The sequence below is a fragment of the Falco rusticolus genome, chromosome 3 (assembly GCF_015220075.1).
Source record: "Falco rusticolus isolate bFalRus1 chromosome 3, bFalRus1.pri, whole genome shotgun sequence".
NCBI classification, from domain to species: Eukaryota; Metazoa; Chordata; class Aves; order Falconiformes; family Falconidae; genus Falco; species Falco rusticolus.
Genome location: NC_051189.1, coordinates 33,382,238 through 33,409,759, shown reverse-complemented (window position 1 = coordinate 33,409,759; position 27,522 = coordinate 33,382,238).

Genomic DNA, 27,522 nt, shown 5'->3' with positions numbered 1-27,522 from the left:
ACATAGTTTAGCAGATAAAGTAGCTCCTTTGTATGCATATATGTATAATACTTTTTCAGTTTGCATGTATGCTTTTAGCAGTCCACATCAGCATTCCCAAAGGCCTTCCAAGTAAGCAGGATGGGCACTGATTTCAACCAAACCTCTCTGGTGCAACAAAATCTTGGTCAAAGTGTGCCTTCTGGCTTCCAGTACAAGTTGTTTCCTACCACTAGGGCTCAGCAGTGCTGCAACAATAGTCTTAACCCCAGGCATCCCATCTTGTTATGATTTCAGATCTTCCTATTAACACAGTAATAATCTTTTCCTCTGAAAACATACAATGTAAAATTGTATCGAGGAGGAGTTGTGACTGAAGCACTTGGCCTTTTCTATTAGATGATTACCTTTAACAGTATGTGAGCAATAGGATCTATTTCCTGCTAGAAGCTCAGCAAGCAGCATATAAAATCATTAGTTCATCTCAGGTGCAAGTAAAAATACCCTTTACACATGTCAAACATCAGCTTGAAAATGAAAACATACTCCCTATTTTCATAATAAAAAGTAAATTTTTCTGTAAGAAAGTGAATAACTGGTGAGGAATGCTTGCACATATTAGAGAACACGTACTTCAAAATCATGAGCTTCTTATAAAACACAAATCACTTGACATTGTTTACAAAGAACAGAGCATAGGAAAATACAGTTTAAATGTGTTGGTTTTATTTAGGTTACAGAATTCTACATTCACCTTGCCTTGTTCTTTTACTAACCTAATTTCCAGCTCTACCTGCTGTCTTTGTGCATCTGCCTCTCAATTAAACATCACACCTGCAGCTGTTTAGCTTTACTGACCACAGCCATTAACCCTTTCCAATACAGCTGAGTTCATCAAGTTCTTGTTTAACTCAAAAACAAAGAGGGGGGAAAAAAAAGGAAAAAGAAATGGGGTGATTCTTTTGTTATATATATTCCTGGTAGACAACATGCTTTGTTGACAAAACAATTTCTCAAATACCTTTACTATTTAAAAATTCAATAACAAGATAGAAAACATCATTTTGTGTGATGACACACCCTTAAAAATATGACTGTCATTGTTATCCCACTTTATAAAGACATAGGGAGATAATGTGAGCACACACATCACAGAACGGTCAGGGTTGGAAGGGACCTCTGGAGATCATCTAGTCCAACCCCCTGCTAAAGCAGGCTTACCTACAGCAGGTTGCACAGAATTGCATCCAGGTGAGTTCTGAATGTCTCCAGAGAAGGAGACCCAACAGCCTCTCTGAGCAGCCTCTTCCAGAACTCTATCACCTTCAAAGTAAAGCAGTTCTTCCTCACACTCAGGTGGAACTTCCTGAGCTGCAGTTTGTGCCTGTTGCCCCCTGTTCTGTCACTGGACACCACTGTAAAAGAGCCTGGCCCCATCCTCTTGGCACTTGCCCCTAAAATATTTTTGTGCATTGATAAGATCCCCTCTCAGCCTTTTTTTCTCCAGGCTAACCAGACCCAGCTCTCTCAGGCTTTCCTCACTTTTCTTGAGAACCAGATCCTAAAATTTACTACCTTCGATTGAGCAAATAGGAAAAGCCCCAATGTTTAACACAGAAAAGGTAGAAGGGGATATATTTTTTGCAAAGATGGTCTTTTTGAGGAATTTTAATGAAACTGTACACAGAGTGCAGCCAGAACAGCTTTGGATTCTGTTGGAGAAGATGTGTAACTAGTTTAAACAACAGGTTGAAAATATTTAGTGTCCCTTCAAATTTGAGTCAGACAGTTTGGCTTTCATCTTCACTGTAGGCAGTCTACACTGTACTCAGACAAAAGAAACATCGTTATGGCTAAAACACTGAGGCTACTGAAGAGCATTGATATCAATATCATTCTGGAGTTGTGTTGTTTTTCTACAAAATTTGAAATAATTCTGTTAAATGTTGTAAAATTAGGACTTCTCCTGGTGTTATTGTGAAAAGTTTCCTGCTGTGCAGTAGAACTACTTGACAGTTAGCTGCTGCCCTTTTTCAGAGGGGCCTGCTGTGATTTAACACTGCTCTCACAGCCTAATTGGTCAAATGCCAAATGTAAGGTGCTATATAAATGTAAAATATTATTGCAGTATACTCCACTTAATTGGGATAGGTTTTTTACTGAATACCTGCCTGGTAACTAATTTAACCCAGTGATAGTAGATTGTAAGACTTCTCTATAATTGGTTGATATTAGCATATCTTCTGCAGAGCAGCTATATGTACATATGTAGCTAATGCCAAGTAGTTAAATACTACTTTGACATAAATGAACTTTAAAGAAATAAGGTAGAATCATGTACCCTTTAAACAAGTGTTGAATCATGCTGCCTGGACCAAGATTGTACCCATAATTTCTAAGCACCTCAATTTTCTTAAATTAAAAAAGAAAAATTTTTTATAGGGCATACAGGAATCTGTTTTCTGGAGAAGTCAAATGAAAGTTCATAGAATTTACATACTACAATTTCAGGTCTGCTTATCAGCATAAGATAAAGAAGTGTTCTTTTCTGTTTAAAATTCACCATACATCCCAGGTTTATTGACTCCAATAACACTTCCACCCTTAACATGCCTGTTACAATACCTCCTCAGGTAGATCTTTAGCGTTAAGCTGCTAAGCATTAATAAACTGTTCAAAAAGATGAGTCACAGCTGAGATTCTTGGTGGGCTAGTTGGATGACAAAGCTGATTTAAAAAGCTCTTGCCACATGCTGCATTTCATTGTTTGCTCAGTTGTGTTAGTGTAATTGTGTATGGACCCCATCATAAGCAAGGTTACTGAAATGAAGTTAAAAGAAATTTACAAAAGCAATTTATTTTTTAATAGAGATCAAGTCAGTCATCACCCCTGGAGTCCCATAAGCAGTGGCATTGACACAGCTGGTCTGATGATGAATCCCAGTTCAGGCATGAGAAGTTTTGGACAGCTTTGTTGTCAAAGCCAGCCTATCATGGATCAATAGCCTGAAGGACAATGTAGTAAACTGCTCCCGAGTGCTCCTAGATGCTAGTTATCGGTTTATGGATGAGATAAGAATCAATTACTTAATGGAAGGTGACAGACATCCATAAATGCTATGATGACTGTTAATTGGTGCTGCTTTTTAGGAGAGGAAAAACATGTTGCTGTAATCTGGGCTCTGGATTCAGCTGGGAATCAGGAGTTACTGGTGTTTGCTGCTTAGCTCAGAGCAGGACTAGCTGAAGTTTTCTTCCCCAATTCCATCTAAGTGAGAGTGAGCAGCATGCACTTTCAACTGGAAGCAGAATCTGACTGGCTCTCAGAAATGCTTGGTAAGAAGGATAAGACTCCGAAGGTGGAGTTAGTGTTAGCTTTAGGGATGTTAACTACCATGTCCTATGTGAGACATGCCTCTTCGGTTGCATGACTGGGAAATCAGTAGTCTTAGTGAGTCAAATTTTAGGTTTAAACCCAGTCTGAGTAAAGCATGGACTTAAACCCAAGCTGTCAATTGCAGTGTCCAAAATTATTGTAATTAGCTAGTATAAGCATCCTCCGCAGCCTGCTCTTTCCTCAGTTTTCATCTACTCAACAGGCGAATGCCTCAGGGCAACGAATGCCATCCCTTCTGTGGAAGAATGAGCACATTGTGACTATGGCTATGAGCAAAGGAATGTGTGTTTTTTTTCAAAAATCACAGCTCGCACAGGGAACTCCTAGCTGGGAGAGAGCACAAGGAAGTGTTGGAGATGGATTTATCTAAAAAGGTGGCTGCATATTTGGCAGCTAAATGACAAATATCAGACCTGAACTTTTTCAAAAAGCATCCTGATTCATAAACAGACAATATTTATTTGGTGCTTTTCCTGTGATGTTACCTTCGATGGAAATGCATGATGGCATCGTGTTTCCCGTAATTAACACAGTAAATCATATATACAAGAATTTCTTCTTAATTTCTATTTACAAATGCATGTACTTCTTCAGGCATGTTCTGTTTTCCTTTTTTACATGCTGACTGAGATTCATAATACAGATAGAGATAACCAAGAAAAGCCTCAAGTCAGCAGTTTTGAAGTACTGAGTGTTTTGGTTTGAGATTATCTCCACTGCAAAATGACTGCAGCTAAGATGAAATTTAAATACTGAAAGGCCCGATAATAATAGTTTTCTAAATGAAAATAGTCTTATAAAAAATGTAAAATAGAACTGTATTCATTACTCTTGGGACGGTTTTACCACCACCTTGTTTTTACTGGATACATATTTCTCTGTCCTATTGAGCCAGCTCAGAACACATAGCTTACAAAATTCCTGTGTTGTTTAAAAGACATATATAGCCATAGTCTAATCTTGTTGTTAATTACGTTTCCACTTTTCTGATCAGGAAATAATTTGATTTCTGATTCTATACAGAAATGATAACCTCACACTTTTATGTGCAGTACAGTCAAAGTTGAATCTTATCTATCAGATGTTTTTCCTTACTCTCTATTTTAAGTAACTATTAGTGGATTTCGTGGTCTTAAGAAAGTCTAGGTATTTGTGCATACAAAGTTAGAAGACAGATATTTAGTAAAATACATATTACAAACATTGCCAAATATGTAGATTTTTGTGGGACCTTGATCAGTGAGAAATCTGTAGATTTTGTTTGAATATCAACTCTGTTCTACACAGGCTGAAACTTCCTTTTCCTGCAGTTGTCTGTTTTACTGGCAATAAATAATATTTTTGGTGCCAGCAATAATTTAGCTCAGTATAAAGGATGGGATTGGTCTTCTTGACAGTGAGTACTGCAAATTATTCTCTCTCTGTAAAAAGAGTATGTTTATCCATATTAGTCTCTGCATTTTTCTGATTTTTTTTTTTTTTTCCATTTCTTGTTGCTTTTTTTACTTTTCTTTATGGGCAATTTTACCAATGTCAGTGTGAGTGGAGGTGATCCCTAGGGAGGCATCCGTAAAGTGATTGTTTGTGTCTTCTTTCAAGCTTTTGTATCAACACTTGGTACCATGAAACAAAACAGGGTTTCTGATAATTTCAAACCAAGAGCTAGCAGCTGAGGAAATAGTTACTGTCACTCTGCTTATTTGCAGAATAATTTTTCCTGTAACTTTCTTTGTCCTTGATTTTAGAAAGGATCAGAAGTGTATGAACTTCTCTACCTTCATGTTCCCATGCCAACCTTCATGTTCCCATACCAGAACTGAATAAAAATGATGCATTAATCAAGTGAAGAAAGCAAAAAAGCTGGAAGCAGAAGCAGATGAATTGTAATGATTAATATAATGATTAATAAAATAATTCTTCCCCCCTCCCTTCCTTTTTAAAGACTGACAATGATTGACAAAACACCACATCAAGGGAAACTATGCTTCTCACTGCTTATTCTTCCTATCCAAGTCTGAAGACTTTTATTCTGGAACTATACTGTAATTCAATGTACTTTGTCAGGCTCAGGAGTAGCTGGATGGAATTAAAAGGCCTTGTTCACATAAGCGATCAGCTGGGCAATGACAGTGGTGAATGCTGAAAGAAAGCAACTGCAATGGTATTTAATGTGGAATGAAGTCAACCCACTGTGGTTTGAGGTTGTCTACTGAATTTAAGCTTCTCAAGGTAGATGAAAGGGAATGATAATTTTGTAGATATTGAAGGGGTTTAGGGTTGAAACTTGCATTTAATTTCACTGTGATGTTAAAGCTAAAAAACAACTATAGATGTCTGGGAGTGCAAATTTAAAAACCAAAGCCTTAATGGATTTTTGGTAACCTCAGTCCTAAGTATGTAAGGGTTTTTGAGTCTCTGTTTTGGACTGGGTTGTTTTCATTTGCCTTGAAGCCTCAGTAAGAGAGATGTGTCTCTTTTTTGCTCAGCTTATAGCTTCACAGGAAGAACAGAATGGAATCTCTTTCCCTAAATTTTCTACTATCTAGTTTGTTATGTATGTGACTTAGTATACCCTAACTTCTCTGTAAGAGTGCATGTGGCCAGGGCACTACTAATGCAATTCTAATTCAGTTTAATTTTATTGAGTTTTCCTGTGGGCAGCCATTTGAAATGTCAGGTGTTTTTTTTTCCTGTTTCATCTCAATAATGTTGGAAACTATAATGTAATGTACCTCTCTTGCTATGAGAAAAAAGTTTAAAGAACATTTTAGCAGTCCCAATATTTCACCTATTTTCTGTTCTTTTCTGAACTGACTTTTCTTTAAACAGCTTTTCTACCTTTAATACTCTGATAGGTTACCTTATTATATTAATAACTGTGAAGGGATCCTCACTCATGTTTTTCAAGAAAAGAACCCCTGGGATATGTAGCAGCACACATGGAATCTCTACCATCTAAATACCTAAAAAAAAAGAATAATTTTCCTTAGCAGTGTTTTTATCATGCAAATGTTCTCATTACAATAATACTTCCTTTTTTGTTGATTTTATTTGACTATTAAGATACAATATAAGAAGTATATGTACAACACATTGGAACATACAAGGACGGATATGAAAATTTGGGTGGTCTTGATGCATCAGATGATTGCATAAATACAACTATTCTACTGAATTTGGTCTTCAATCACAAATGGTTGCAAAATTTTATTATGCTTTTTGACTATTTTGTCTTTTTTTAAGAATATATATGTAAGCTTGTTACAGGTTATGTATGTGAAATCTGATATTTCTTTAGTCAATATTCAAAAGAGAATAGGCGTACTGGACCACAGAAGATAGTTTTGGCAATTTAAATATTCTGGTCAGTTTAATGCCTTGTATAGCTCTATTCATTTCAGGTAGGATGAACCTCACCTGATTAATCCACCTCAGTGTGATTAATTGGTGAAGAATAGCAAAAAAGATCATCAGAGACCTGATCCTGCATATTTACCATATGAACTGTAATTTATAAGTTTACCTGGAGTATTGCTAGTTTCCATGAGACTATATAGCACAATTACTTACATATGTGGACCCATTTATGGAAGCAAAAGCCAGAGTGGTTTGTTCCATGAATAACGATAGAAATACTAAGGTAAATGTGGTGATCTACTTTTCCAATAGAATATTTGTGGGCAAATATTAACCATGGAAACTGCAACTACAAGTAACTTCTGTTTGAGAGCTACTTAAGCCTTTTGAGTGTGTTTGGCTTGACTCCTTATGTAAAACAGTCAGCATTTTCTTCTAGTATTCCAGCATCAAGGCCAAGAACAAGTGGTTGCCCAAACATACTTTTTTAGTAAAAAGATTTCAGTCTTCCTCTAAAGTGATAAGTCACTTATCTTACCCTTTGACAAGTTTGTTTCAGTGGTGATTGGTCTCCCTATTTTAATTAAATTTAAAAAGTCACATATATAAGTTCATCTTCCTGTAGTTTCAGCTAAGCCATTGCCTCGTAGATCCATATTCAAATAATTTCCATTGCTTTGAAACAGAATGTTAGTGTATTGCTCATGAAGGTAGTAGAGAGTAGGAATATACTTGTAATAATATATCTGTTTGTGGTTGCCAGAGAAATCAAACAAATGGCAACATAGGTTTCAGCTGGTTGTCACAAAAACTGAAAAATGGCCAGTGTTAGAATTTTGCATTCTCTTCTTTCTAAAACTTAAAAACCCCTTCTGTCAGTAGTGATCTAGTCAGTGCATCGCTGCTTTTTGTTACAGACCTTAAAAATCTGACTAATGATGCTCCCATGAAATAATAAGCAAGGATTAAAAACACATTCTTTCCCTTTTATCTTTTTAATACTGACATTCAGTGTTAAGCCAAACAAAAAGTATATTTAATCTTCTAAATACATGTAATGCAATGAATTTTAGAAAACAACAGCAATGTAGAACCACTGATTATTGCTTTACTTATACGTATGTACTGTATATGCAGAATATCTACTATATTTGCTTTTAGATTGATTAATTCCACCTTTATTGAAAACTAGATGTTTTTCAGATAAAACTTTTACTTATTTCCTGTGGAAGGGCTGATGCTTACACTATTATTATTTTTGTATTGTTTTTCTCTTGTTACCTTTTCTTGCTAGACTGCTGTAAATGACCTGGAAACATCAGAGCTTTTGTCCTGCTGTCTTTAGAAACAAGCTAATTTGCATGGCAGGCTATCACAGCCTTCAAATGGCACATATAAGAAAAATACAAGCTTCCCCTCTACATCAATATGATGTATTCCAGTCTTAAAACTTATAATTTTTTAAGCTTCAATTCAATGGCTACAAGGTTTTGGATTTTTTCTTTTTTTAGATGATCACTTGAGATTTGGCAGGTCTAATGCAATGAATTATAAAGATTCAGACAAGTTCATGGACAAACACAAACACAGTGAAAATGTATTTATTTCATCAAATATAAGTAAACAAATTGTCTCACTGCCTAAGAAAATATCTGTAGAACAAATGAGACCAGAGGTCTTATGACTGATAAAAGTCTGCTGAAGATGGGTTCTGCTTTTCTTGACATGAAAAAATGGAGATGCTGAGATGAAATGAACTGTTATTAGGGTCACAGTCACCCTTCACAGGCACTGCATTTGTGTACTTCACCTTCACCAATCCCTAGATGCAACTTTTTGTTTTTACAATGCATCAGCTGTGTATAGTGGTTAATTAAGTCAAGAATGACTGAAAACTTTGTTCTCTTCTTATGTTTATTTGGACCACTTTTTTTGGTCATTGACTAAGCAATGTCTGTCTGATTTCTGCTTTAGAAAAAAATATTTAAGCCTTAGAACACCTTAACTTTCAGCAGAATTACACAGATTATGCTATACAGCCCTAAAAAGAAGGTCTTTTACAAAGACACAGCCAATATTGGTTTTTTATGTATGTTCTTAATATGATAGTTAATTGGCAGAACACAACAGACATGGGACAGTCCCACATTCAATCCCCTTTTCTGCCTCAGAACTGAAAATTGACTCTGTGAGGCCATGAAAGACCTTAACCCACTTTGGGTCTGTTGGGTGTTTTGTGGGGTGGAGGTACCCAGTATTTCTCTTTAAATTACCCACTTTGGATAGCATACTTGAATGCTCATTACAGTTTAGTCAGGTGTCAAGAGTCAGAGTGAAACCGTAAATAGGTCCTGATGGTGTCTTGGCTGTCGGTGCCGCGGCGCTGGCAGGGGCCTGCATGGTGGCTGCCTGAGGAGAGGCCGGGGCTGCCCCATGCCGGGCACGGCCGGTTCCAGCTGGCTCCAGCCAGCGCCAGCGGGGTCCCGCAGGGCACAGCCCAGCCCCTCAGCCCAGCGAGTGGTGCCTCTGTGATAATGTGATTTAGAAAGGCTAAAACACTGCACAAGCAGTGAGGAATATGGAAAAAAGTGAGAAACAGCCCTGCGAGCACCAAGGCCAGAGGAACAGCAGGGGGAGGAGGCTGGCCCAGCACCTGAGCAGAGATTCCCCCTGCAGCCCATGGAGGCCCCACAGTGGGGCAGATACCCGCACTGCAGCCCATGGAGACCCCACGGTGGGACAGATACCCGCACTGCAGCCTGAGGAGACCTCATGGTGGGGCAGATACCCACATTGCATCCTGTGGCAGCACCCACATGGCCAGGTGGGTATTTCTTGCAGGGACTGAGGCCCATGGAGAGCTCACACTAGAGCAGGTTTATCCTGATGGACTGGAGCCCATGCTAGAGCAGGGGAAAAGTGTGAGGAAGAAGGAGCAGCAGAGAATTGTTATGGACTGACTCGGTTATCCCCCTCCCTCCAGACAGAGTTAGGGAGCTGGAAAAGCAGGAATGAAGTTGAGTCTGGAAAGAAGGTGAGGGATGGGGACTGGAGGAAAGCTATTTTAGGGCTTTTTTTTGGTTTTCACCACCAACGTCTATTTTTAATTGGCAGTAAGTTAATTTTTCCTTGAGTCAAGTCTGTTTTGCCCGTGACGTTAGTCAGTGGTAAATAAGCTCCTTGTCTTTATCTCAATTAATGAAATAAAAAGAAAAATAAATCTAGGGGTCTAGGTATGCTGACTTTTTCTATGCTGTTAAAAATTTTTGCGAAGTATAAATTTTTCTGGACCTTACTAGGCTGTGCTCTGCGGCAGTTCTCATTCACCTGGTCTTGTGTGAAAGTTTTCTGAGTATAAATTGTTTGAGACAGAATATTACATGTTAGGTAAACTGGAATTTTCCAGTGAAACTTTGGTTGATCTCCAGTGCTTATATAACTACCTTAACCCCAATCTTGCCATGGACTTGACATGTTTACCCATATTAAGTTCATTTATATGGATAATGCTCGCACACCACTGAAACAGTAGACAGTAACTGGCTGTTGAGAGACACAGGGGATGAATGGCTTGAACAGATTTTTGAACTGCTTCTCAGCTGTTTCCTGGCTTTGAGCACTTACAGTCCATTTCATAGCAAAATTAAACATTAGTTCAAACCGTCACTAGAGGTACTTTGAGACAACATGCTTGACTTTGCTTTGAAATAGTCACTTACAGCTAAGAGGGATCTTGTTGCCTCTCAGCTGCTAGCTGGTGCTGGGTAATTGAGACAGTTTCAATTGTGTGAGTTCCTTTCCTCCACTCTGTATCGGTATAAATCACCTCTTTCTCATTCCAATCCAAGCTCTTTCAGAGGAAGAGCATCCCTGTGACTGGACATCTATCCCCAGTGACATTCAGTAGGCACCAGCAGCTGCAGCTCTGTAGAGCTCCTCACCTTTGTGGCTCAAATCAGTGGTGAAAAAAGTCAGAGGATGCTCACATAGACACTGATCTGCACAGAGGGGTCACAAATTAAAAGTGGTGGTTTCCTTCGGACTGAAGTTGATGGCAAATGGTGCTAACACTCCTCCCAGAGGCTCTGCAGTTGGTTTGTCCTGAAGCTGCTCAGAGCAGTACCATTATCACAGCCTGTTACTGTCTGATCCTCACTTGAGAGGCAGTAACTAACAGCTGAGAAATAACAACTTCCTAAATGCTTCTCAGCTGAAGTTGCTGGTGTACAGCCTTGTTTCACTTTTGCATTTGTGGGTACACACAAAGAACAAGGATGACAAGCTCTGTCATGAGGTCTGAGTACTGATGTGATTTTCCTCACTGTCTACTTAACCTACAGCCTACAGCTACTATGAGCTAGTGCATTTGCTGCTTTGATATTTGGAACATTGAATCTCAAGTGTGGGTAAGTGTGTGGATTTTATTCTAGATGATATTCCCAGTGAGATCTAGAGTTGTATGTCTAACTGCTGAATACACACTGGACAGGGGCTGAAGACACGTGATTTGTACCTTAGAAAAAAATACTTTATCAAAGATAACTATCAGAGGAAAAGCCACATCCCATGTCTTTCTCCTTTTCAGTAACACACTTTTCTGCATTGAGGTGCCCCATTATTATGAAAGCAGCCTACAGACTCCTGAAAGTGAGATAACCCTTCTTGTGACACATAAATTTTCCATTCCATTGTTCCATAAAAATGTTCTTACCTGTTTATATTACCAGTGAGGGACACAGCCAAACCATGAGATCTGGCAGCAGGAGAATAAACTGGTGCATTTCCATGAGAGTTTGAACTGCATGAGCTTTGCAGAGTATGGCCCTCTCTAGCAGACAAGCTGGAAGTTAAGTTCATACAAAACGGCTGCAGGCATACCAATTCCATAGTGAATTACTTTGAGCATTGTGACCACACTTTTTAGAAAAAATTAAGAGGGCAAAAATAATTAGAGATGATGGATATGCGGGATTAGGCCACAGATTATATTTATATTTGTCTGCCTTTTCATGGTTAGATTCAGCTGATTTTCTCTGGACAGAAGAGAAAGGTGAAAATAAATGTTATGTGATAATCCCCTTTTAAGCATTGGGAGATCTGTGCCATGCACATTAAAATACCAAAAGAAAACTTGTGCATATGCCAGGAGTTTCAAAATATAATGTTTATTCTAGAAAATAATTAAATCTATAAGCACAGACGTACAGATGAAATTCTAGTTGTGAGTGTCTGGATAGTGGAAGATAGGAACATTGGCTATGTCTTTTTGTGTGAATCTGTACATCTTGCAACATTTTCCATTACTGTTGTTGCTTTATTTGACAACACACTGCTGATGGTCTTCCTTTGATAGCAGGCCATGGCAACATTATCTACATTTTTGGGGAGGATTTTATGACACATCCCCTAACGAGTACTTATAAAGGTTTCCTTACAGCTCAGAATGTGCACCTTTGCTCAGTTAGAAGGTTAATTCTCTGCTGTCCTTTGGAGAGAAGTTTGATTTTCAGATGCATGTTACACAATGAATGGGACTGCAGGGAATAAATAATACCAGTGAGTCCTGGATTGGGGTCAATATCTCAGAAGTAAAGGTGCTTGGTAGAAAGTAAGTTTTGTCCTATTGTTCTTATATCAAGAAGATATTGATGTTATATTTCTCACTTTAAACAGTAAGAAAAGGAGTTTGATTTTAGTTGTGCTTGGCATATTCATCTTGTGTCTGTTTTGGCTCTGGTTCTTATCACCAGAGTTCTAAGCTTTGGTAAGTTTTCTTGTAAATTTTTGATGACATATTGTGGTAGGTTGACTCTGGCTGGAGGCCAGGTACCCACAGAGCTGCCCTATCACGCTCCTTTCCCAACTGAACAATAGAGAGAAAACATAATGAAAGGCTCATGGATCAAAATAAGAACAGGGAGACGTCCCTCGCTGATTACTGACACAGGCAAAACAGACCTGACTTCGGGAGATGAGTTTAATTTATTACCAATCATATCAGAGTAGCGTAATGAGAAATAAAACCAAATCTTAAAAAAATACCTTGCTCCCACCCCTCTCTTCTTCCTGGGCAGGACTTTACTCCCAGTTTTTCTACCTCCTCCTACTGAGTGGCTCAGGGGGACCAGGAATGGGTGTTGCAGTCAGTTCATCATGTTTTTTCTGCTGCTGTTTCCTCCTCAGAGGGAGGGCCCCTCACACTCTTCCCTTGTTCCAGCATGGGGTCCCTCCCACGGGAGAGTCCTCCACCAGCTTCTCCAATGTGGGTCCTTCCCACAGGCTGCAGTTCTTCATAAATTGCTGCAATGTGGGTCCCTTCCACGGGGCACAGTCCTTCAGGCACAGCCAGCTCCAGCATGGATCCCCTGCAGGGTCACAAGCCCTGCCAGAAAAACTGCCCCAGACTGGGCTCCTCTCCACGGGGGCACAGGTACTGCCAGAAACTGCTCCATGGGGTCACAGCCTCCTTTGGGCATCCCTCTGCTCTGGCGTGGGGTCCTCCACAGGCTGCAGGTGGGGATCTGCCCCACCGTGGACATCCATGGGCTGCAGGAGGACAGCCTGCCTCACCATGGACTTCACCATGGGCTGCAGGAGAACCTCTGCTCCAGTTCCTGGAGCACCTCCTGCCTCTCCTGCACTGACCTGGGTGTCTGCAGGGCTGTTGCTTTCATGTAGTCTCTCTCCTGTATATTGTTGCTGCTGTTAGGCAGTTTTTTTCCCTGGCCTTCTTAAATAAGTTACCCCAGAGGTGCTACCACTGTTGATGATGGGCTTTACTGTGGTCAGTGGTGGCTCCATCTTGGAGCCAGCTGGCATTGGCTTTATTGGATAAAGGGGAAGCTTCCTACAGAAGCCACCCCTGTAGCCCCCCTGCTACAATACACATATTAACCAAAAGTAAGTTGCTTTTGACTAACTGAACTAATAAATAAATAAATAAATAAATTTTAAAAATTTGCAAAATAGACCATTTAGGTTGTATTTTTCAGACTTCGTATTTCAATGAAAGGATACTCACATCACAAGGAAACTTAAATTCTGGCTAGTCATAATGTGAACATTTAAAATAACCTCACATAACATTCACAGCCAGAGAAATTAAATAATTGCAATGAGTTCATCTTTCTATTCAGTTTGATCTATAACACGAAAAACCTTTCTAGAGTCTCAAAATTTCTTAGAATAGAGACCTGATTTTCAGTGTGTTCTCCTTGGAATGTCTTAAACTGAGATTTTAAGTTTTTATATTTTCAAAACTTAAATATTTGTTTTAATTTTCCTTGTAACTTTTTGTGTGTGTCATTTAAAGCATCCTCTCTAGCTCTTATTTAAGACTGAAGGGAACAATAATAAAAGCGGAGGTTAAATACATTGAAAATATGACACCTTTTGGGGTAGTATTTAAAAATAAGGAACTCAAAACCAATAGAAAAGTTAAGCTTATTTTGTATATCATGTACTGAAATAGGCTAGGTTAAGTCACTAAATAGTACACCTAGGTCTGGAATACATTTCTGGGACATCAACATAGTAATACCTTTTTCAGTACATAAAAAGACAAAATGCAGTAGAAATGCGGCCTGATTTAACAAAATAGACCCATTGCAAGATTCAGCTTCTCGTGAATCAAAATAAAATACATTCTCTAAGGCTGCAGTGCCCTCCTAAGAAAACAGCAGCCAAATGAAGTCACATTTAAAAAAATAATATTTTGGTTCAACATACTTACCTTTTTGGTGGCTGTTCTTTGTGCATATTTATTTGTGTTTCAATTTATTTCAATGGCCTATACAAAGAAATAATACACAGGCAGTTTTTTTCCTCCCTGACTCCTTCCCTTATCCCCAGCGGCACCCAGCCAGCCTCCTGCAGCAAAGCTCCCATTCATGCTGTTCTCTGCCATCAGCATCCTTGGGAACACAGAGCCACAGAGGTTTGAGTGTTTATCTGGCAGCCACAGAGAAGGTGCTGCTGAAGCAGTATTTCAGAAACTTGCTACCTTATGTTATATAGCAATTTACAGGAATTTGAAAAAATTCCCAGCATAACATAGCTTATATAAATACTTTGATTGAAAACTTTCAGAACCAATTTCATTCTGAGGAAACGTCTGTTCTCTCTTGCCTCTTACGTGTTCTTTAATAGTTCTCTTCCAAAACTTTTGACAGAGCATAAGATTATTTTCTGAAAAAGCTGGAAAATATTTACAGATAATTGAAACCAGCGATCAAATCTGAAAGGCTTGGGGAGGCTTGAAACAATTGCACCCTCCCTGTGATAAGAAAGGGATGAACTTTAAATATTACCAGTGAATGTGGAAATAAATAGTGAAGCAATTTAAAGGAAATACTCTTTTAAAGCATCCCGCAAGAGCAACAAAACATATTTTGGGGGAGTGGAAGCAAGCTTTTGATCTTTCTCAGCTAAGAGGCTGATTTTAGAGGAAGGGTTGTTTGCCCTGCAATGAACATAGAGCAACCCTTCAATATATTAGTAGCAGGATCCAGGAACTTCCATGCTCCATAACCTCTACCATGGAATCTAAAGGATCCTGTACATTTAAGGGTGAACTGAAACACATCCTAAACCTGCTGCCTGGGAAAAACAGCCAGTAGCTATCCTCTTTTGACCAGCTGCTCTCAGTAGTTACATGTATTCCATGCAATACATTTTTTGACATCTGACAAAGGTGTATTTGTGTTTTAGTTAGCAGGTTTTCAAATATTGTTGTTTGTCTGGATAATACCTAGTTTCTAGTATTTTAAGAACAAAAGAGTAGTCATCATCATCATGAGCTAATTCTTTTAATAAACATTAAATTTATTCAAGTCTTGTTTCTAACACAATACGCAGAATTCAAGGATGTAACAAACAAGGCTATGATAACTTTTTCATAATTGAAAACTTAATCTGTTGCAAAATTAATCATATATTTGATTACCCAAAAGAACAAATACATTGTCACATATTCTGGGGGAGGGGGGGAAAGTAATTAAGACAACATCTCTTTTAATGCTTACCTGGTAAATATCTGATCATTCATTTGTAAAAGGTCCTTACAATTAATGATAATGTACCATGTAGTACAATGTAGCTATAGGCAACTTCATTTAATTTTTCAATACCCTACTATACTGGAAATCATGATACCTTTAAACTATATGAAAACACAGACATCTAATCATGGGAGAAAAAAATGATAAAGATGAGGCCTGAAAGTTGTCCAGGTCTTAAGATAACAAAATAGTATATTATCACTGATCTTGATGGGCAGCTGAGAAGATCAGTAAGAAACTTTATTAATATCAGCTGCAGAAGCAAACAAAGCTTGGACTTTTATTAATTCAAAGCCCAGAATAGTTTTGACTAGACTTTCATCTACTCTGATTTGGCTGTTTGCTCTAATCTTCAATGTAATTCAGAATTTCTTTTACACATTTGCCCTTTTACCCTTTTTTCATTGCTCTAACTTCCCTTAATTTCCTTTTTCCTCCTCTTTCAGTCTAGTTTCAACTAGCTCTAAGTACCCTTCTCCCTTTTAAAAATGTGAATTAAAACATTGTTGCCAGCCATCAGATAATTTATTTTGTCTGCTTTTTTACATGCCTTCCTGTGTTTGAATTGTTTTAGCTCACAGCTCTTTCAGGAAAAGACCTGTGTATTTCTCCAAGTAAAGGACCTAACATATTGGGGCTCTGTGCTATGTTTATCCTTAGTTACAACCCTAAGAAGCACAATTAGCATCCACAATAATACTTGTCAGCTTGGATTAAGTACACTGCAGTCTGTGTTTGATATATGCTCACTTTATGTGTCCACAGGAGTTGTATTTACTTTAAAGAGAATATTATCACATCGGTACTAGAAAGCTGATATGTTAATAATTGAAAATTACTTCTCTCAAAACTAACAGTTATTGTCTCCTACATACAGCACAGAGCATGATTTTTTGATTCCATGCTAAGAACTGCCTTTGTATATCTGCATACATAAATGATACCTATATTTGAAAGTATAATTTCAGTACAGACTAGATCACAAATTACATTCTCAAGACCTTTCAATACTAGAAGTTGACTTCATATCTGCCAGGTATTCTGAACATGTATTTTGTTTTATAAACATGGGCAGGTAACTAACTAGATTAGATAAAAGCTAAATCTGTTAGGAGTCCACCATCCAGCAATTCACTAAGGATATGGACACAATCCCACTGAAATGCATGGGAACTTCACTGCAGGCTTTCAATTGATGTGATGCTGTAAGTAATGAGATATTTCTGGGTTATACACATTTCATTAGAAAATTCATATTATGCTGTCCTTTTATGAAGATGGCATTGTACATATTATGATTCAGATTGAAAAAGCATGTCATTATTTGAGACATAATAAAAACAACCAGCAAAGTATGTCTGCTTTGCATTTCTTTATCATAAAGCATTGGGGATAAAAGAACTTCCCATCTAATGTAGGTGTTTCAGTGGTCACCATCCTTGGAATGGCTGAGCACAGCATTAATTTACAGATTTAGGCTGTGTGTTATTATATGGCATAACAAGAACTGTGTTTGAGCAAATATGAGCCATTGTCTGGGAATGCCTGTAAGAAGAGCAGGATACAGACAGAACAAGGCAGGAAATTTGGGTTTCATTATAGCTTCCTTGGAGAGGTTTCCCCTGGGTTCTAATACCAATGATATCCCGAGTATGTTAATTCAGTTTAATATTATATCATTATTGGTGGAGGTAAAATAATGATGCATTAAATTCAGGCTGAACTATAATGGAAATCCTATATTCATTATATGTGTATTAAAACCAAGTAAGTTCATTATATCACTAAATAAATCCAAAAGAAATTCAGGGAACAATTGTTAAACTGCTATTTTAAAGTGTCATCAGTTGAGTCAGCCTCTGTAACTACAGATTGTCCTTGATCTCTTTCCAAAAGTGACCAGTCCTTTAACTCCTAAAACCACTTCAGCATAAAGAAGTAAGCCTCCTCCCCTTTCAAAATAAAAGTGCATTTAATATATTAAGTTTTTTTTTAGTTTGGGGTTTTTTTTGGTTAGTTGTTTTTTTGTTTGGTTTTTTTTTTTTTTCTGTGAGGATGACTGAGCACTGGCATATGTTGCCCTGAGTGGTTGTAGAGTTTCCATCCTTGGAGATATTTGAGAGCTGTCCGAACATGGTCCTGGGCATCCTGCTCTAAAATGATCCTTCTTCCACATGTGTGGTAGACAAAATGACCTCCAGAGGCCCCTTCTAATCTCACCCATTTTTTAATTAAATAAGTTACATTTTCTTGTTGGTATCAGCTTCCTATTTCCTTTCAAAATTCTCAGACAATATATCTACGGGTCATTATGCAATGGCAAGAAATCCATAGCTGTAGATGATGATGAGGAGAAAGGATCTGGGGACATACCAGCTGCTGGTAACATCCAAGCTGGAGTCACTACTTATGCTTCAGAAAATGCTTTCTGCTAATAGAGACTGGGAGAATTACTATGTTACTTGAAAGAAGATCTGCTGTAGGTTTCTTAGAAAGATGCCAATAACCATAAATAAGGATGTTTTACTGTGGCTTCATTCAGGTAAACATGCTTAGCGTGAGAAAATTTAATTTTTACCATAGATTATTCTTCTAATATGTTAAGATATTAAACTATTTATCAATTTTATCTTCTGTTATTTATATATGAGGATACAGGAAAAACTATGAAATAGAGTGTGGGAGTTCTTTCTGTATATGGTTTTATACAACAATCAGTCTGAACTTCTTACATATAAGCTCCTGTGGTATCTGACATTTATTGGGTCAAATCTCCACTTTGTTATCCAAGAGAAACAGGTATTATAAAGAATTCTGTGTTAAAATCTATTTTGCATATACCAGTTTCTTTTTAAAAAGTTATTTCTCGATAAATCAAAGCTTCTTCACTGGCATATTGAAAAGCAGCTCTCTAAGCAGCATGTCTCTGCCAGATTTCAGCTTGCTAGCCCTAGCTACTTCTCTGCTAGATCTGTTCACAAAAAGTAGCAGTGAAATATATGATGCTGAAAGTATTTTGCTCAATACATGTAATTTCATGCAGTCTGAACTCTTTCAACTCCACCTTTTCAAGTCCACAAAATTTTCCTTAAACAGAAAGCAGCTCTTGATATTTGGATAGGAGACAGTGAAAGACTAAGAAAGGATTAGTGGAGGAAATGTCAGGCAACCTTTACTTTTCCAGATATATTTTCACTGGAAATATCTGGTATAAAATAAATGCAATGTCCATGGTGCTTCCTTTCCCAAAATGAGGACTTGGTACTATAGCCACCTTTTCCTCCCCATGGAAGGATAACACAGTCTCTTTACAAGCATCTCAGCTCATTCATAAATACACATATAAAGTCCTTAGTAGCTCACCGGTGATCTACTTTCTTCCCCAATGCACACAACTTCTCAGAGGTCTCTGCATTCCCAAGTAAACAAGGTCTTGCTCTGCTTGGAAAAGTGACAGGAGACACCTATGGTCTTTATGTCTATACCTAAACTAGTGGGATATGCTGTGTTTCTGGATCTAGGTGAGTGCTGTGGTCGGTACTGGAGCTGATTTCATCTAGGTGTGCACTAGCCTCTTCACACTCCTTGAGAGACAAAGAACCAAAGGCAATAGTATGAGAAGACAATGCACTGCACTCTAGGCATGAGTTATATCTTGAGAAACAGGGCACTGGAATCCTGGAGAGCTGCACCAAGAGCAAGCTCTGGCAGAGCATCTCTGTGACTTAGCCTGACCAGTGGGAAAAGTCTGCTGCTGTAAGCATAGGAAACTTTTTGTATGCAGAAGTGTTACCACGACTGTTATTTCATCCTCCAAACCACACCCTAACTCAAGTTAGCTTTATTTTTGCTTTGTTTCCTTTTGTTTTAAAAACCGATTGGTCTGAAAAACTTGAAAAAGATTGGTCACTGTGCTCCATTATTTGAATTTCAACACCTAGCTTATTTTAGCTCAGAATATGTTATAATGTGAGAAGGACTGACTGATATCCAGACAATAATGAAAAAACCCACTCTGACTACTTAAATGTCACTGGTAATGAAGCTTGGGGACTGCTATATGCTGTTTCTGCTACGTGGACAAGAGCTACCAAATCAGGATCCAATCAGTTATATAAAGCAAATGAACTTTTCGTATGGTCAGATTGCAAGTTGCTGGATTGGGTAAACTTTTGTCTTTTTTTTTTTTGTTTTGTTTTGTTTTGTTTTGTTTTTTAATAGGTACTCTATCATTTTCCCATTTCAGAGTGTGGTGCGTTAGTTGTTATGGAAAAATTTGTCATTGGCATGAGTCAAACTTAGTCATAACCACATGGGCAAAACAAAACTGGCTTATATACTAGTTGAACATTTATGTAAAGGTTTGGGAGCTAATGAAGATTTTTAGGATGTTTGTGGCTGTGCATATGTGTGTATGCACATAAATACTTGTATACAACTCATGAAGTTGTGATACCCAGTTTATCTGCATAGACTTGAAGGGAAGTTAAGTTATATGAGGTGCCCTAAGAGATACTCCAGTAAAAATATTTGTCACATGACCCTATTTTATATTCTGTATTTCATATGTTTTGAAGTGAGTTCTTTCTGGAGGTGTTCTAGGGCTGTCTTAAAATCTACCAGTTATGTAAGAAATACATAGTAATAATTATTTATACTTCGTTTCCCAAATTGTCCTCTTTCTGGTGTTTTTTTACTGTCTTTAAGGACAGTGAATCCCTTGGTCACATTTCTTCATACCGCTCATTCCTTCTACAACTGTAGAGCTACATGCTAGTTTGAATGAAAATAAAATCTGTACTATGGGAAGATCTGTGGTACAGCTAGGCAGAAGACCTTTTGCACCATTTTCATACTACATAAAGTTGTTTCATATGAGCTTAGGATAGCTACACCATAGGTGAAATATAAAATAGCTATAGATTACACATATTTAATGTTAAATACATGTAGTCTATGATTTTTTTTCTTTTAAAATAGCCTTTAAAAGCCGATGAAAATTCCTTGATTAAAACTGAATAAACACCCAGGAAAAGAGTGGCATGTATAATTAACCAGAAAGAGCTATAAATGGTAATATTTGTATTTTTGATCACCTAGAAGATAAAACACATATGCAAATACAACAAAAAAGATATACTTATTTGTAGATGAAATGGATTTGCACATTTGCCAAGAGATATTGGCATAATTCCTTCAAGCATGTAATACAAATAGAATGTTCTTTTTTTCTCCTTTTTTTCCCCAAGAATTGACATTTAGGATAACTAGTTACTTCTTGTTTTAGAAATCTTCACCTGAGATTCAACTCTGTTCCATTCTGAATTGGACAAAATTTAAGACAGGTTAAACTGGGAATTTCTGTATAAAGCATCTTTGTAAATAAAAAATAATAGAACTAGGAGTATGATGACTTACTAATGGCAGTATCTGCTTAACATCCAAATTATTTTAAAACATGTTTTTGAATTGTAGCTCTGGCCACGAAGTTCCATTCCCTCTTTCCAACTGCCTAATTGTCTGATTTCTAAAATGCCATACCTGGAGGAGCTGATCTAAATTTCTTGAAAGTAACAAGTTTGGAAAGGGGTTAGACTAATTTCACCTACCCTTAGCCAACTAAAAGTACATTTTCAACACTAGCATAGCTGTGTAGACCATCATTATTGCTATGAGGCAGCAGAGTGGAGGGCTTCTTCCAAGTTACCTGGTTATGGATGGAATGAATTAATCATTTCCTTGCAGTGCTGATCTCTATACTTTGACTGTAAGTGGAGCTTAAACAATTAATGTAAACTAGCTACATTAACTATTAGAATCTTACATTAAGTGAAACTTACTTTACTTTTTTAGAAATTTCTGGTTTTTGAGACACTTCCTCAGCAGGAGATCAAAGCATAATGTCTTCCTCTGAATGAATGAATTCTGACTGCTGTATCAAACATTGTTTTCTACCTTACATCAGTGTGTTTGTTTGCTTTTTCATTCAAGACTTATGAAATGTAAACTTGATGTACTTGAGGTCTCCATCATATCACACTTTTGCTTTAATTTGTGTATTGCATCATTTCACAAACGTGTCATGCTTCATTCTTCTACATGGTCTTTTTTTCTGACAGTTTATATTTTCTTGACTGTTTCTTTTCTTAAGTTTTATATCTTTCCCAACTGCTTGTAGTCTCTTGATGGTTCCTCTGATGCCTAGGAGTGTTTTCTCTGCTGCTTACATGATTCTCAAAATGATTCCTTTTAATTGGTACATCAGTTTTAGTTGAGCATGAATTTTCTCTGTAACAGTTGCAGGAATGTCATTTGGATCCTCAATGGAGATTAAAGGTAGGGTTTTCAGACTTGCTAAGCCTTGCTTTGTCTCTTCTCACATTAATGACAATGATAAAGTCTACCTACTAAAGACTTTCATTCCATGAAAAGCAATTACCGTGTTTGGGTTTTTTCTTTACTCTTCCAAGATTTTTTAGAAAAGGTGCCATCCAAAATACCTCTGATCCTCTGAAACTTGTGGACTTAGGTAGCAGTTTATTGCTTATTCTTATTTTCTATTCTGTGAGAGGCAGAGGCAAAGCCATCTTGGCTGTAGAAAAAGCATACTAACCCTGGGTTAGCTGGCAATTTGAATTAGATTAACAGTTGCTTTACCTCAGTGAATAGCAAAACTATACCAGTGATTCATTTTGATCCGTGTCTAATTATGATTGTTTCACGAAATTTAGGATACAACTAGTGTAGGTTAGCATAGCTTCATTGAAGCATTGCCTAGTTTCGTGACTTTAGGGTCTGAATTAGAGAGACTGGAATAACATAATGCATTCCCAGCTATTTACGTGGCTCTTCAACCAGTTTTATTAGTACTGGCCTAATAAACATTGTAGTTGTGGTAGCTTTGTTTGAACAGTAAAATAAATAAGTAAACAAAAAAACAGTTGCAAGGACTTCCAGCAGAATTATGAAATAATTCTTTTTCCAATGACATAAAAATGGGATGGAATAAACCAGAATCATATCAGTAAGAAAATGTTTATAAAAAGGGCGGTTAAAATGTCTTGTAAGTATTGGATTAGGTCCTTTTCTGTCACAGGTTTAAATTAACTTGAAATTAATTAAGCAAGTTTACTTCAATTTAAAGCTCTGACTTGTTTTTGGGATTGGAATAGCCTTACTGCTTTTCTTTGTCATCATGGTCATTAACAGTTGTGGTGGGAAGGAAGAAAAGAATTTGGAAAACTTTAGAATTCAAGACTTGTATATTCTTAATAAAATCACCTTGCCTTCAAGAGAAAAATACTCAGTACTGTTGGAAAACTTTTTTTTTATAGGAACATCAGTTTGCCTTGTTTAGAAGAGGCTTTTAGTTAAGTGTATCATAATTTCATAGAAGCTGATTTATATTTATGTGCATCATTGTTATAGCTTTACTAAAGTAACAACTCTAAGTATAATTATGTTAAAGTTATGATCCTATACCCCAAATTAACAGTATCTGAAAGGATCCCCATAGATATCCTGGAGCTTTCCAGCTGTTGACAGTATAGCTGGATGGGGTTTAACAGTGAATTAATGATTTGACTTAAGTCTATATATGAAACATACTTTCACAATGTATTATAAGCTTTCTTTATAATTTTTTTATTCAAGAGAACTTATTGCAATATGCTTTTTTGTGTGTGTTGGGTTTTTTTGCTGCAAAGCAAGTAAAACTACATGAAATAAGTGCATTTGTAAGATTTATTAGTTCTGGATTCTGTAATATTTGCAGAGAAGTCAAAGTACTTGTGGAGATACCACTGGGAAAAGGTAAATTCAATAACATTTTGAAAAATCAGCATTTTTCTTGGGATTTTTTTTTAGTACTCTTGTCAGAAATTTCCTGGTGAGTTTACGCAGGGATTTATTGTCTCTCCATTAAGAAAAAAATGTACATTCTTGCCAAAATTTTGAGATGACATATATTGAAGCAATAATTAACAGTGCAGGGGATAAATTAATAGTACAAACCAGTCTGGATTGTGCATTGAGGTAAATTTATATGTTTTATAATCCCCAAATGGAAGACAATGTGTCTGCTGTAAGGGGCATAGCTTTGTGGACATGAAATGGAAAAGTATATCCCTATAAGTAACAAGTGTAGAAAGGATTTGAGAATGACAGACAATTGGCTAAATATCAGGTCCCAGCATAATCAGCAGGTGTCCTAATCTGGTCTTTGAATGTATGATGGAAATAATAGTCACAGAAATAGCTAAAATACATTAAAATTACCAAAAAATAAATAAATTGATGCATCCTTTTGTGTTCATTTGGGGAATCTGCAGTTTCAAAAGGTTGTCAATAGATTAGAAAGAACAGTGAAATCTGGAAAAGTTTTTTTACAAAATTTATAAAAAAATAATCTGTTTGCTTAGTCAGCATTGCAAACACTTAAACATTCTGACCCGTAGGCCTTAAATTGTGAGTAAGGAATTTCTATTTACTCAGTTTATCCAAATATCAAGCCACCTGACCAATGCATGGGGAACAGATTTCTAACTGAATATAATTCCTTAATGTGTCAGAAAGAAAACACCATTCAGGAAGACTAGATGCCAAGATTGAAAGTTGAAAATAAAAAATGTGGACAAAATGAAACACAGGCTTTTTAAGTAAAAAGGTAACTAAATTGGAACAATTTACTCAGAGATCTGGTGTATCTCATGCTATGTAAGAACTTCATATCAAGACTGTATAGTTTTATGAAAGGTGTGCTATAGAGCAAACAGAAGTTGAGGGCTTGATATAGTAAGGTTCACTACCCTTATGCATGCAAGATGTGCTGGTTTCAGTTTCCAGTATTTGAAATTCTAATCATGGTATTTATTAGGAATGTGCTATTTGCAAGAGAAATATGGCCCATACGAATAGCCAGAGTGCTGTTTTGGCACCTGTAGCACTTCTCATAAAACAAATAAGGCCTGAAAAGACAGCAGCAACAATGGAAACCAAAAGATTTCCACCTTCATAACAACCAAAAAACCCAAAAAATATATGTCCAAAAAGATGGGCACAGTTGTGTGGCTGGACACAGCATGGAGGTAGGAGGGAAAGCTGGGCAGAAAAGCTGAATGTTGTTTGCTTCACAGTGGCTGGGCTAGTTTGGAGGATCTCCCTGTGGATATCAGAAATGCCACACGAACACAGTGAGTAGTTTAAGAGCTTGGCTGAGCTGGAGGCAGTCTACGATAGCTGAATTCCTCCAATGTATCAGCTCATCTGGAAATATCCAAGCATGAGTGATAAGGGTGGGTAGGAGAGTCAGGTTGCTTCTGAAGAGCGATGTGCTTTTAAGACCATTATTACAGCTAACCAAATGTCATCATTTCTGTGAAAAAGTGGTTCTGTTTTGGAACAATATAATAGGGATTTATAAAAAAAAAAGAAAAAAAAAAAGAAAAAAAAAAAAGAAAAAAAGAAAAGACCACTGTAGGGAAATAAAATTAATTTTAAAGTATTTTGAAAAAAAGAAAATAGTTTAGGAATGCCTAAATGTCATACTGTCCTTGTTGTCTTTCACTTTTTACAGAGGACCCCAGGTTTTCTTGCCTCTTTATTGTCTGCCATGTGACCTTGCTACAAACAAATGGTGCAAGGTATATGGCCCTTGAGGCAACACAGTCAGATAGAATTCTGGGGTTCCTATGTATTCTGGATATATATGTACATGTATAACAGAGGGAATTCTGAAAAATAGCCATACATTCCCCCTTTCCTTTCTTACTGGCTCAATCAGTATAGATTACCCAGAGCCAGCTTTTAGGATACACTAGTTGCAAAGAAAATTACTGGTAAATTGAATTTCAACCTAAGCCTATAGGCTACTTTTGCTCTATAATTTAGATGTGAAATTTAAGATTTGTGATGCTCTACGCAGTGCCCAGGTCAGATTCTATAACACTAATTGCAGAATAGGAATAGTACTCTGCTTGGAGGTAATGCCACAGATCTTTTTCAGCTGCTATGCTGCCTTCTGTGCAGTTGCAAGTACCCATTTTAAAATTTTCTTGCTTTTCTGCTTTGTTCCTACAAACAAAATGTGGATCAGCACATGGAGGAAATTGTCAGCGAATGGAGATGGGGGCACAGGACTGCAACATGCCACTTTGTTTTAAAACAGTAACTTTTCTAAAAATTGCACTTCATTGCACTTACATGAACTAAGGGAGGAGGTACGTTTTTAGTAAGTTGACTTCTGTCTTCTGAGTTCGTTACATCAGAGGTGAACCCAAATATTGCTAGCTACCATAAATGAAGTTAAAGTTGTTTATCCCCCCAAAAAAGCACTGTAGCAATATCCCACAGTTTTCAGAAGATCAAATTACACAATCTTCTTTCAGTCATTAGTTCTGTCACTTCAGTAATTTTAATAAGACTTAACCATCAAGTAAAGTAATGCTTAAGTCAAATGGGAAAATACATCAAGGTTTACTGCATGGCTGGTGGCCTTTTTGAACATACCAAATCAAATTTTCAAGAAAAAAATTAAAAAAATTAATTACTTGTAGTCAAAATTTTGAGGTAAATTAGTGTTTGAGTATTCTTAGGCAGTAAAATTGAAGGTTATGACCCATTTTCTCATGGAACAGCAACATTTGGAGAAGTGAAATAATCTCAAATAAAATGTCTGAAGTCCCTAAAGTATACATTTTTTGTGTGTGTATGCATGCGCATGAATACAAATACTAACCTTTTACAGTGGATTAATTTTGCACAGCTATAGTGTTCTGCTAAACATAGAAACCTTTGTTTCTCAACCAGGTTTGAAGAATGAGGAAGTCTGCTGTAGGCCAGCTTCACAGGATCATATGAAGCTGGTGTTCTTCAGATTCTTTCCTCACTCACAAGTGCCACTGCAACAGCTGTCAAAATGAGCACTGTTGGTGCTGATGACACGCTAAGTATGCAGTAAGGCTTTCATTCTTGGCATGCCCCTTCATTCACACAGATGGGAGAAGCTTAAGAGATGTGATTTTTTTCAGTCCACATAACTGACTTTAATCAAACTGTTTAACCTAGTTCTTCCTCTTCCCAAGATTATGGGAGGCTGGGGGGGGGTAGAAAGAAAAAAAGACAGGCAAGTCTTCCTTTGCATGCTTCTCTTTGATACAGTCTTGGTGGTGTATTAGATATTCTGAGTTTTAGGCTGCAAGTGTTTTCTCTGCAATGTAGGAAATTTCAGATTTGTTTGGAGTCCTGGAATGAGATCTCAGAGCAGCGGTGGATGAGAAACAGGCCAGCATTTCTGAAGATGGTTAGGCCTTTACCTTGCAAGCTTTTCTCATGTCAAATAGTTTTAAGTGGACTTTATCCATGTTACATGACATTCACCCGTCACCGTGCTGCATATTAACCCAAGGCCTGTGTGACACTGAGGTTTTACTTTGAACATTTTCAGATAAAGATTGACTGGAAAGAAGAGCTCAGGGTGGAAAGAGAACTTTCTCTCCTCTCCTGTTCATTGCTGGCTGATATCATATATGCACCATCTCATGTGACATGGATCAGGCTGTACAGTCGGCTGATATTCCCCACTGCATTGAGACTTTCATTTACCTCTGAATTTAAAAGATATAAATAGTGTGTAACAGCCCTTGCCGCATGTTTAATTGCAGTCACAGAAAATATACAAGATTAGCCTTTTTTAATACTGTGTTTCTGTTCACTGTAAACAATTCATTTTAG